At 37.5% G+C, this 14,079-nt stretch overlaps 1 non-coding gene across 1 annotated transcript; it reads right to left on the reverse strand.

Moving 5' to 3' along the window:
• Positions 1-891: 891 nt before the first annotated feature.
• LOC130937379 (small nucleolar RNA R71) lies at positions 892-999 on the reverse strand. Its single transcript, XR_009068602.1, has one exon. It is a non-coding gene; the product is annotated as a small nucleolar RNA R71 (small nucleolar RNA).
• Positions 1,000-14,079: the final 13,080 nt, after the last annotated feature.

Raw genomic sequence — 14,079 nt, forward strand, 5'->3', positions numbered from 1 at the left:
AATCACATCTTTTTCAAAATAATCTTCAATCATATCTTTTTAAATTCTAATTTCAAAATCTTTTTCAAAAATTACTTGATTTCTTTCCCACTCTTGGTTTTCGAAAATCAATTAAAGTTTTTCAAAATGTTTTCAAAATCTTTCACTTAATTTTCGAAAATTTCTTCCTCTCTGCTCACATCCTTCTATTAATGGAGTACCACTCCTTCTCAATGCACAATTCGAACTCTATCTTACTAAGTTCGAATTCTTCTACCTCTTCCTTCTAATTTTCTTTTCCTCTGACACCTCAAGGAATCTCTATACTGTGACATAGAGGATTCCACATTTTCTTGTTCTCTTCTCTTTCATGTGAGCAGGAACAAAGACAAAAGCATTCTTGTTGAAGCTGATCCTGAACCTGAAAGGATCTTGAAGCGAAAGCTAAGAGAAGCTAAGGCACAACTCTCTATAGAGGACCTAACAAAAATCTTCAAAGAAGAAGACATGGCAGCCGAAAACAACAACAATGCCAACAATGCAAGGAAGGTGCTGGGTGACTTTACTGCACCTACTCCCGACTTCTATGGGAGAAGCATCTCTATCCCTGCCATTGGAGCAAACAACTTTGAGCTTAAGCCTCAATTAGTTTCTCTAATGCAACAGAATTGCAAGTTCCATGGACTTCCATTGGAAGATCCTCATCAGTTCTTAGCTGAATTCTTGCAAATCTGTGACACTGTCAAGACTAATGGGGTTGACCCTGAGGTCTACAGACTTATGCTATTCCCTTTTGCTGTAAGAGACAGAGCTAGGACATGGTTGGACTCACAACCTAAAGAAAGCCTGGACTCATGGGAAAAGCTAGTCAATGCCTTCTTGGCAAAGTTCTTTCCACCTCAAAAATTGAGTAAGCTTAGAGTGGAAGTCCAAACCTTCAGACAGAAGGATGGAGAATCCCTCTATGAAGCTTGGGAAAGATACAAACAATTGATCAGAAAATGTCCTTCTGACATGCTTTCTGAATGGAGCATCATAGGTATTTTCTATGATGGTCTTTCTGAACTATCCAAGATGTCTTTGGATAGCTCTGCTAGAGGATCTCTTCATCTGAAGAAGACGCCTACAGAAGCTCAAGAACTAATTGAAATGGTTGCAAATAACCAATTCATGTACACTTCTGAAAGGAATCCTGTGAACAATGGGACTAATCAGAAGAAAGGAGTTCTTGAGATTGATACTCTGAATGCTATTCTGGCTCAGAACAAGATATTGACTCAACAAGTCAATTTGATTTCTCAAAGTCTGTCTGGAATGCAAAATGCACCAAGCAGTACTAAGGATGCTTCATCTGAAGAAGAAGCCTATGATCCTGAGAACCCTTCAATGGAAGAGGTGAATTACCTAGGAGAACCCTATGGAAACACCTATAATTCTTCATGGAGAAATCATCCAAATTTCTCATGGAAGGATCAACAGAGACCTCAACAAGGTTTCAACAACAATAATGGTGGAAGAAACAGGTTTAGCAATGGCAAGCCTTTTCCATCATCTTCTCAGCAACAGACAGAGAATTCTAAGCAGAACCACTCTGACTTAGCAACCATGGTCTCTGATCTAATCAAAACCACTCAAAGTTTCATGACTGAAACAAGGTCCTCCATTAGGAATTTGGAGGCACAAGTGGGACAGCTGAGCAAGAAAATTACTGAACTCCCTCCTAGTACTCTTCCAAGCAATACAGAAGAAAATCCAAAAGGAGAGTGCAAGGCCATCAACATGGCCGAATTTGGAGAGGAAGGAGAGGAAGTGAACGCCACTGAGGAAGACCTCAATGGGCGTGCACTAGCCTCCAATGAGTTCCCTAACGAGGAACCATGGGAATCTGAGGCTCAAAATGAGACCATAGAGATTCCATTGGACTTACTTCTGCCTTTCATGAGCTCTGATGAGTATTCCTCCTCTGAAGAGGATGAGTATGTCACTGAAGAGCAAGTTGCTAAATACCTTGGGGCAATCATGAAGATAAATGACAAGTTATTTGGAAATGAGACTTGGGAGAACGAACCTCCTTTGCTCACCAAAGAATTGGATGACTTGTCTAGGCAAAAATTACCTCAAAAGAGACAAGACCCTGGAAAGTTTTCACTACCTTGTACCATAGGCACCATGACCTTCAAGAAGGCTCTGTGTAACTTAGGGTCAAGTGTAAACCTCATGCCTCTCTCTGTAATGGAGAAGCTAGGGATCTTTGAGGTACAAGCTGCAAGAATCTCACTAGAAATGGCAGACAATTCAAGAAAACAAGCTTATGGACTTGTAGAGAATGTTCTGGTAAAGATTGAAGACCATTACATCCCTACTGATTTCATAGTCCTAGAGACTGGGAAGTGCATGGATGAATCCATCATCCTTGGCAGACCCTTCCTAGCCACAGCAAAGGCTGTGATTGATGTTGATAGAGGCGAACTGATCATTCAAGTGAATGAAGAATCCTTTGTGTTTAAGGCTCAAGGATATCCCTCTGTCACCATGGAGAGGAAGCATGAAGAGCTTCTCTCAAATCAGAGTCAAACAGAGCCCCACAGTCAAACTCTAAGTTTGGTGTTGGGAGGCCACAACCAAACTCTAAGTTTGGTGTTGAACCCCCACATTCAAACTCTAAGTTTGGTGTTGGGAGGTTCCAACATTGCTCTGAGAAAATGTGAGGCTCCATGAGAGCCCTCTGTCAAGCTACTGACATTAAAGAAGCGCTTGTTGGGAGGCAACCCAATGTTATATTTTACATATTTTCCTTTGTTATTTTATTTTATTTTGTAGGTTGATGATCATGAGAAGTCACAAAATCAATTGAAAAAGCAAAAACAGAATGAAAAACAGGAAGAAAAACAGCACACCCTGGAGGAAGAACTTACTGGCGTTTAAACGCCAGTAAGGCTAGCAGGTGGGCGTTTAACGCCCAGTCTGGCACCATTCTGGGCGTTTAACGCCAGAAAGGGGCACCAGACTGGCGTTAAACGCAAGAAAAGGGCAAGAACCTAGCGTTAAACGCCAAAAATGGGCACCAGCCCGGCGTTTAACGCCAGAATTGGCTCAAAACGCATTTTTTCATGCCATTTGGTGCAGGGATGACTTTTCCTTGACACCTCAGGATCTGTGGACCCCACAGGATCCCCACCAACCCCACCAACCCCACCACCCTCTCTCTTCTTCACCCATTCACCAATTACCTCAATACCTCTTCCCCAAAAACCCTTCACCTATCAAATCCGATCTTTCTCTTCACCACTCACATCCATCATTCATAAAACCCCACCTACCTCACCATTCAAATTCAAACCACTTTCCCTCCCAAACTCACCCTCCCATAGCCGAACCATAACCCTTCCCTCACTCCTATATATACCCATCTTCACTCCTTCATTTTCCCACAACCTAAACACCACTTCTTCCCCTTTTTGGCCGAACACTAAGCCATTCCCTTCTTTCTCATTTCTTCTTCTTCTACTCTCTTCTTTCTTCTTTTGCTCGAGGACGAACAAACCTTTTAAGTTTGGTGTGGTAAAAGCATTGCTTTTTATTTTTCCATAACCATTTATGGCATCCAAGGCCGGAGAAACCTCTAGAAAGAGGAAAGGGAAAGCAAAAGCTTCTACCTCCGAGTCATGGGAGATGGAAAGATTCATCTCAAGGGTGCATCAAGACCACTTCTATAAAGTTGTGGCCTTGAAGAAGGTGATCCCCGAGGTCCCTTTTTCACTCAAAAAGAGTGAATATCCGGAGATCCGACATGAGATCCGAAGAAGAGGTTGGGAAGTTCTTACCAACCCCATTCAGCAAGTCGGAATCTTAATGGTTCAAGAGTTCTATGCCAATGCATGGATCACCAAGAACCATGATCAAAGTGTGAACCCGGATCCAAAGAATTGGCTTACTATGGTTCGGGAAAAATACTTGGATTTTAGTCCGGAAAATGTAAGGTTGGCATTCAACTTGCCTATGATGCAAGGAGATGAACATCCTTACACTAGAAGGGTCAACTTTGATCAAAGGTTAGACCAAGTCCTCACTGACATTTGTGAAGAGGGCGCCCAATGGAAGAGAGATTCAAGAGGGAAGCCGGTTCAACTAAGAAGGCATGACCTCAAGCCCGTGGCTAGAGGATGGTTGGAGTTTATCCAACGCTCAATCATTCCCACTAGCAACCGGTCCGAAGTTACTCTAGACCGGGCCATCATGATTCATAGCATCATGATTGGAGAAGAAGTGGAAGTTCATGAGGTTATAGCCCAAGAACTCTATAAGGTGGTGGACAAGTCCTCTACCTTGGCAAGGTTAGCCTTTTCTTATCTCATTTGTCACCTCTGTTATTCAATAGGAGTTGACATAGAAGGAGACATCCTCATTGATGAGGACAAACCCATCACTAAGAAAAGGATGGAGCAAACAAGAGACCCCTCTCATCATGAGATCCCTGAGATGCCTCAAGGGATGCACTTTCCTCCACAAGACTATTGGGAGCAACTGAACACCTCCCTAGGAGAACTGAGTTCCAACATGGGACAACTAAGGGTGGAGCACCAAGAACACTTCATTCTCCTCCATGAAATTAGAGAAGATCAAAGAATCATGAGAGAGGAGCAACAAAGACAAGGAAGAGACATTGAGGAGCTCAAGCACTCCATAAGATCTTCAAGAGGAAGAACAAGCCGCCATCACTAAGGTGGACCCGTTCTTTAATCTCCTTGTTCTTTATTTTCTTGTTTTTCGAATTTTCATGCTTATGTTTATCCATGTTTGTGTCTTATGATCATTAGTGTCTTAAGTGTCTATGCCTTAAAGTTATGAATGTCCTATGAATCCATCACCTTTCTTGAAAAAAAAAAAAGAAAAAAATGTTCTTAATTGAAAAAGAAAAAGAATTGCATGAATTTTGAATTTTATAACAGTTTAATTATTTTGATGTGGTGGCAACACTTTTGTTTTCTGAATGCATGCTTAAACAGTGCATATGTCTTTTGAATTTGTGATTCATGAATGTTGGCTCTTGAAAGAATGATGAAAAAGGAGACATGTTACTGAGGATCTGAAAAATCATAAAAATGATTCTTGAAGCAAGAAAAAGCAGTGAATACAAAAAAAAAGAGAGAAAAGAGACGAAAAAAAAAGAGAGAAAGAAAAAGAAAAGAAAAAGAAAGAAATAAAGTTGTGATCCAAGGCAAAAAGAGTGTGCTTAAGAACCCTGGACACCTCTAATTGGGGACTTTAGCAAAGCTGAGTCACAATCTGAAAAGGTTCACCCAATTATGTGTCTGTGGCATGAATGTATCCGGTGGTAATACTGGAAGACAGAGTGCTTTGGGCCACGGCCAAGACTCAATAAGTAGCTGTGTTCAAGAATCATCATACTTAACTAGGAGAATCAATGACATTATCTGGATTCTGAGTTCCTAAAGAAGCCAATCATTCTGAATTTCAAAGGATAAAGTGAGATGCCAAAACTGTTCAGAGGCAAAAAGCTAAAAGCCCCGCTCATCTAATTAATACTGATCTTCATAGATGTTTTTGGAATTCATTGCATATTCTCTTCTTTTTATCTTATTTGATTTTCAGTTGCTTGAGGACAAGCAACAATTTAAGTTTGGTGTTGTGATGAGCGGATAATTTGTACGCTTTTTGGCATTGTTTTTAGTATGTTTTTAGTATATTTGGTTTAGTTTTTAGTATATTTTTATTAGTTTTTAGTTAAAATTCAATTTTCTGGACTTTACTATGAGTTTGTGTGTTTTTCTGTGATTTCAGGTATTTTCTGGCTGAAATTGAGGGACCTGAGCAAAAATCTGATTCAGAGACTGAAAAGGACTGTAGATGCTGTTGGATTCTGACCTCCCTGCACTCGAAGTGGATTTTCTGGAGCTACAGAAGCCCAATTGGCGCGCTCTCAACGGCGTTGAAAAGTAGACATCCCGGGCTTTCCAGCAATATATGATAGTCTATAATTTGCCCAAGATTTGATGGCCCAAACCGGCGTTCAAAGTCACCTTCAGAAATTCCAGCGTTAAACGCCGGAACTGGCACCAAAGTGGGAGTTAAACGCCCAAACTGGCACAAAAGCTGGCGTTTAACTCCAAGAAGAGTCTCTACACGAAAATGCTTCATTGCTCAGCCCAAGCACACACCAAGTGGGCCCGGAAGTGGATTTTTATGTCATTTACTCATCTTTGTAAACCTTAGGCTACTAGTTTCCTATAAATATGACCTTTTACTATTGTATTTTCATCTTTTGATCATGTTTTTATGATTGAACCCTCTTTGGGAGGCTGGCCATTCGGCCATGCCTAGACCTTGTTCTTATGTATTTTCAACGGTGGAGTTTCTACACACCATAGATTAAGGTGTGGAGCTCTGCTGTACCTCGAGTATTAATGCAATTACTATTGTTCTTCTATTCAATTCCGCTTGTTCTTGTTCTAAGATATCACTTGTTCTTCAACTTGATGAATGTGATGATCCGTGACACACTCATCATCATTCTCACCTATGAACGTGTGCCTGACAACCACCTCCATTCTACCTTAGATTGGGTGAATATCTCTTGGATTCCTGATACACGATGCATGGTTGATCGCCTGACAACCGAGTGCTCGCCTGACAACCGAGCTAGCCATTCCGTGAGATCAGAGTCTTCGAGGTATAGGCTAGAACTGATGGCGGCATTCAAGAGAATCCGGAAGGTCTAACTTTGTCTGTGGTATTCTGAGTAGGATTCAATGATTGAATGACTGTGACGTGCTTCAAACTCCTGAGGGCGGGGCGTTAGTGACAGACGCAAAAGAATCACTGGATTCTATTCCAGCCTGATCGAGAACCGACAGATGGATAGCCGTGCCGTGACAGGGTGCATTGAACATTTCCACTGAGAGGATGGGAGGTAGCCACTGACAACGGTGAAACCCTTGCATAAGCTTGCCATGGAAAGGAGTAAGAAGGATTGGATGAAGACAGTAGGAAAGCAGAGAGATGGAAGGGACACAGCATCTTCATGCGCTTATCTGAAATTCCCACCAATGAATTACATAAGTATCTCTATCCTTATCTTTATTTTTCATTCATCATCTATACCCATTTGAGTCTGCCTAACTAAGATTTACAAGGTGACCATAGCTTGCTTCATACCAACAATCTCCGTGGGATCGACCCTTACTCGCGTAAGGTTTATTACTTGGACGACCCAGTGCACTTGCTGGTTAGTTGTGCGGAGTTGTGATGGAAAGTTGAGATTGCAATGAGCGTACCATGTTGATGGCGCCATTGATGATCACAATTTCGTGCACCACTAAGCCGAAGATTTAGATCGAGGGCTATAACGGATGGTTAGTTACTCAAGCAAAGTTAGTTAGATTCTTGATAAAAGAGCGTAGATAAAGATTGAAAAAAGGGTCTAAGTGACTTTGAATTCTTTGATTTGCAATGGCAGGTTTCTTTATTAGAGCTGTACCTTAGAGACCTGTGAAAGATCTTGCATTTGCTGTGGCAAGATTTTATCAACTTGGTGACACTTTTATGAACTACTATATGGTATTGAAACCTATGATATCTTTTAAGTTTGTTATTATATGTATATGAGAAAGGAATTGAGTAAATAGCACAAAATTTTGATATGAAACAATATCATGAAGGAACCAATTTTAGTAGAACCACAGGTGGACTTTTTGTTGCTACTAGTTATGACTATGATGCACCACTTGATGAATATAGTATGATATTTATTTATTTATCTATCTTATTATTTTGGTTCTAAAGAGAATCTCAAATTTAATCAATATCTCTTATGCAGGAATCATTAGACAGCCTAAGTGGGGACACCTTAAAGATTTGCATAATTTTATAAAGTTTTGTGAAGAAGCATTGATTACTACTGATCCAGCAGTTACATCTCTTCATCCAAATATAGAGGTATATATGAGTGTGATTCTGATTCTGATTCTCATTCTCATTCTGAGGGCATATACATTTCAGTAACCTCACAACAGAGACTTTTTTCTTCCTTCCAAACAAGGCAAGTTTTGATATGGTTATTACTATTATCTCCACTTTCATGCTATTGGATATGCAAGACTAATGCATAAAAGCATGTTAAATTTAATTTTGTTAGAGAAATTATAAGTTTGTGATTATTTAAATTCGAGTTCATTTAATTTGTTTAGTTTTAGGAATAGATTTAAGTTTTATGTTTATTATTTTTGTTTTAATTTGTTTAGTTTTAGGAATAGAAGATGATAATGTTCTCCCTTTGCCTATTGTTTTTTGTTTTTATATCCTTGTGTTGATGCAGAGCATGGATACTCTTTTCAGATATCATGCATGTGTTTTTATTTGTTCATGTCCAAAAGGGAGAATTCCCGTAACCATAACCATACATGACAAAATTAATAAGTTGTTTGGGTTTGGATTCAAAATTTAATTTAATTGATTATATTATCCTTCAATTTTTTGACAGATAATAATTATAATTAAAGTGGGTATTGATTCTTCTCTCACTAGTTTCTTGTTATTGCTTTTGAGAATGTAAGTTGGTAATTGGCAATCATCTGATATTACCACTTTTAGTTAGCAAAATTTATTTAGCAATATGTTCGGAATGACATATTACCTTAGTAAAGAATTTTATAAATTGATCAATTATATTGTACTTCTTGATTGTTTACTTTAAAGATCATATTCTTTTGCAGGATGGAAGACTCAAAGATCAACTTCGTAATGATAATTTTTCTTCTTTAGAGGTGAGTCTTCTGCTGAGGTTTCATTTTGTGGAAAAATAAATATATGCGTAGATTAGGATGAAAAGAAATAATAAATAGAGGTTTGATATGCTGTTGTGATCTCTTTCATTTGTTGCTTGTTCCTTTGGATCCCAACAGTGTTTTAAAATATCGGTTATGGCGGCGCCATGGCGGTATGGTGTGGCGGAATTTGGCCTCGCCGCCATACAGAGGCCTCCGCAATGTGGTTTTTACGGCGGCTGAAAAGGCGGCCGCAATTGCGGTGGCGCCATGGCGGAACGCCATTGAAATGGCGGAAATGGCGGGATTTTTCAGATTTTTTGAAAAAAATTGGGGGTAATTGGGTAATTTAGGAAACCCTAAGTGATACCTGCAACCCTAATTAGCCTCTGTTGTTCAAAAACTTCTCTTCCTCTCTTATTCACGTAAAAAACGGCTCTCCGTCTCTCTTCTCTCTTCTCTATGCCTGCCGTTGGCACCGTTGGTGGTCGCCATCCGTCACCGCTGGTGGTTGCCGCCGCTCATCACCACAGTTCCCTCTTTTTCTGGTTCGTAGTTACATACATTCCCTTTTTTTTCTTTGTTGTTCATTCAGTCCATCGTCTCCTTCTCTTTCCTCATAAACCTCTCTTCCTCCAATTTTTTCCCGTTCAGTTTAGTTCACTATGTCAACTTCCAGACCAACCCCTGATTCTAATACCTCTGCCCCTGTCCCTGCCTCTGCCTCTGCTGGTCATGCTGCTGGCACTGCTCCTGCTCATACTAGGAGAAGACAACAAAATAGAAAAAGGAAACAACCTACAGCTCCAAAGGGGAAACCAAGTTGATGAGAGCTAGAATTTAGATGGTTTATTTTATCATTCTTTAGTTTAAAGACATGATGAGATAATGGCTTTGGTCTTTCTTTTAAGTTTTTAGTTTTTATGTTCTATGTCTTATGTTTATTTACTGAATTTTCTATTATATTTGCTGCATTAATTGGATGTCTTATGACTAGAAAAATGATTATATAGATTAGATTTTATAGTTTATTATATTTGCAGTTTTTCTGCATGTTTTTTTGTACACATATATGCATTTTTTAGGTAATCCGCCATTTCTGCCGCCATTTTCCGCAACGCCATCCGCCATTATTTTGTGGCGGATTTTTGGCTCACTGCCATGAGCCGCCATCCGCAATAAAAAACTATGGATCCCAATGAACTGATTTATATACCATGCTAATATTTATTACTTAGTGTTAATTCCATATCATTAATATTTTGGAATTTATATGAAGAATTCGCCATATCGCAGAGCATGTAAATTTCTTCTGATTGTAGGCCTCTTTTTTATGGCCAAAATTGGAACCTTGCTTATGAAAAGGTTGTATTTTAAATAAAATAAGTAGGACTAAGAGGCAATTAGATTCTCAGTAGAGGCCATGAAGGCAGCAGAGGTGTTTAATAGGACTAAGAGGGTTTAGCCATTTTGACAATTAAAAGTAACTTGGTAACTAAGCAAAAAATAATTTATCTAAGTTATCTTTAATTATTAAATATTGACTAAATTTAAAAAGATAATTTAGATAATTGAATTTTAGTTATTAATTGTTAAATGTTAAACTATTAAATAACATTTTTTCTTGGAAAATCATATTCCATCAAATACTTAAATGTCAGTCTAAAATTTCTGTTTTAAAATTATTATATACATGCCTTTTGTTCCAATAAATATGGCATGTGTCAATGTTTTTGTGTCAATGTTTTGTTACTAATATCTTGTATTGTTTTGGATTGAAGATAACTTAGATAATTTACTTTTTGCTTCTTTTGTGTTGTATTAATTTTTGAGTCAAATTGCAATAGAGGAAGAGATGAGATCTAATACAACAGTAATATTATTGGAAAGACTAATAGAGTGTGCAGCAGATGGTTAGCAAAAACAGCTTGCATTTCATTAAAGGAGTCACCTCAATGCTACCCAAGAACGCAAGCTCAAGAAAAAGGAAGAGAACCTGGCATTCGCTTGTTCAAGCATGTTCGCCAACCAGGAATAGTGTTTGATCATTTTGGTAACTCACTGAATCAAATGACTCCTTTCCTAGTGGCTTACTTGTCTATTCATGGTTGGTTTTGAAATTTTCATCATATTTTCAAGTGATAGCTAGAATGCTTTAATCAGCCAAATTGACTTTAGTGCTTTATATAGTTAAAATACAATCTTTATTTCATCCAATTGGGATACAAATGGGTTCTTATATTAGTTTACTACCCAGTTTGGTCGAGATCATATTGACAGACCTTGTTTTATATTTCAAATTATTCATGTTAAATTTTGCTCAAATATGTAATATTTTAATTTCCTTCTAAATTTTTAATGTGTCTTATTTAAAGATTTCTTTTAAATGATAATTGATTAGTAGTATAATAATGTAATTCTAGTATCTAGATTAATTGTTTCAGACTAATATTGACATGTTTGGGGAGGTTAAAACCCACATGAATGTGTTTTTTTTTTAAATTGAAAATTTTTTTATGGGGGTTTTAAACTGCCACAATGATTAACCAAGAATTGCCACAAAACGCAAGCACAGAACCCCCACAAAAGGTATAAAAAAACCGTCACTGAATGGAATTGTGGGGGTTGTGAAAAACCGCCACAAAAGAGCTCGTGGCACCTCAAATTTTGGGGATTTTTGAAATTGCCACGATCCTTTTTGTTGGGGTTTGATACCTCCACAAACAGGAAAAAAAAACCGCCACAAATGAGCAAAATCCTTGTAGTGCTAGTTCAATTTTGGTCCTAATTTGTTCATGTTAGTTTTTGCGATGTTGAAAATTAAGAAGAGAACTAGGAAAATTTTGAAAATTGCATCCATCATATCATACATACATATAGGAAATAATTTTGGTGAAAAACAACAAAGATTTTCAAGAATTTTGTTTTTAGGGCGTTCTATTAAATTGATTTGGAAAATTATTTTTAGACTTGCTTGAATAATTTTTATGGAACATAGAAGAGAGATAGAACAAAATACCTTGTGAGTTATTGAGCCTATAATGAGTGGTTACACATTTTAACCACTATTTTGTTCTTGTGTGCTATGCTCCTTCTATGATTGTGATCTTAGTTTTGCTTAATTCTTTATTTCTGATGATTGATGTTTGAATACATTGAGCATGATTGAGGCCATTTTTGTATAACTCACTAATCCATATAGACTTACCCTTGCATCTATCTTTGCTAACCCCTTTTTGAGCCTTACTTACCCCATTGTTTTTAAGATCACCATATTACAACCTTAAGCGAAAGACCATAATTTACCTTGAATGAAATTCTTGATTAGCTTAGGTTTGAGGTGTGTGTATCATTCAAGTGTGGGAGAATTTTGGGAAGCATTGGTAGAGAAAATTTTTATTTTAGATCTTCATTGAAAATTTTGGAAAATAGGTGCATTCATGGATGAACTATTAAACCATATGCATTTATCTTGGTTTTAAAAAAGAAATATATATATATAATAAAATCAAAAGGGGACAAAAGTTACCCCAAAGAAAAAAATAAATGAATAAAGAATACATATGTAATGCAAATGAAAAATCATACATGAATGTGTATAAAAAGTGTGATGATGGAAAGTTAGGATTGCATACTCTTTGTTATTGGATTGATAAAGGTTGAGTTGGATACTTAAACTAATCAAGGATTCAATTTAGTCCACTTAGCCATATCTATATGAAGTCTTCATGATAATTGCATTCATGCATCACATGGTTGTTGATTGTTAGATGAAAAACAAATCCTTGAAAACATGATTAGAGGAGTTCAATTAGAGTGATTAGAGTGCATACACACCGAGTGATTAGAGTGCATACACACCTAGTGAGAGTTCAATTACTCAATTTTATGTCTCCACCTCTCTTATCCAGAATTCTTGCAAGTTGCTTCATTTTGATGAGTTAAATCAATTATTTAGATTTTGTTTGCATTGAATTACTTCTTTGCCTAACCCTATATATCTATACTCTTACTTGGAAATTTGATTGGTTTGTTTTCACCAAATAATAGGAACTATAGATAGATAGATAGGTATAGATAGTATATAATATACTTGCATGCATATAAATAGTTGCATTCAATAAGTTGTTTACCCTTTGATCTTTCTCCTTGTTTGGTTTAGCATGAGGACATGCTATTGTTTAAGTGTAGGGAAATTGATGATTCCATATTTGACGATATATTTTAGCTTGATTTGAATGGATTTCATCACATAAACTCACACTTATTCACTTAAATAGCAAACTTTTGTGTTTTCTCCCTAAATTGATCCTAAATGTGAAAACATGCGCTTTTGTGCTTAAATTAGTGATTTTAATCCCACTTTTATGCCATTGATGCCATGACATGTTTGTTGAGTTATTTTAGGTCCTAGAGGCAAGATTGGCAAGGTAAAAGTAGAAGGAAGCATGTACAAGGGAGAACACATGAAGAAAACAAAAGAGAAGTACACAGCCATGTGTGCGTATGCACAACATCTGGTGCGTATGCACAAGAAGGAAATTAGATTGTGTGCGTACGCACAACCTTTCGTGCATACGCACAAGTGAAAGTTCAGCGAGGTGTGCGTGCACACACATCTGTGCGTACGCATAAGTCCCTGTGCGTGACTTCATTAATGAAGCACGTGGCTCGTGAATTTGGGGCTCTCTTGGCCCAATTTTTGGAGTTACTGAAGCCTTTTGTGATGCTATATCAAAGGGAAATGATCATACATGAAAGCATTAGTTTAGGAGGCCTCTAAATATGCATTAGGAGTAGGAGTAGTGTAGATAGCAAATTCTCTCTTAGGGTTTATTAAATTTCCATTTTAGCATTTTATAGCAAGCTTTGATTTTGGATTTTACTCATCTTTATTGTAAGTACTCTTCAATTTTCTCTTTAATTACTGTAACAGCCTATCATACAGAGTCTTATGCTTAAGTCATAAAACAGAGTTGGCAAGGTATTACGACTTCTAAAAATAAAATTTAGTACGTATAGCAGTATGAATAATGATTATAACTAGGAGCCTTTGAAGAAAAAGGGATAAAACAAAATCGTAACTTGAAAAGCGCAACACTCCGATCGATAACATAACGTAACGGATGAAGGATAAGCTAACGCGAGGTTATGCATATACAAATGAGTGCCAAAAACATGAATATCAAAACTCTAGTTCCGGTTGCGAAGATAACCGGTTCGAGCATAGAAATATATAGAAATATATATAAAGCAAGAAATCCAAAGGAAACCCAAAGGGCGAAAATACAAAACCTATTCTCCAAAGTCACCTCTA

Source organism: Arachis stenosperma, chromosome 6, assembly GCF_014773155.1.
Source record: "Arachis stenosperma cultivar V10309 chromosome 6, arast.V10309.gnm1.PFL2, whole genome shotgun sequence".
NCBI lineage: Eukaryota > Viridiplantae > Streptophyta > Magnoliopsida > Fabales > Fabaceae > Arachis > Arachis stenosperma.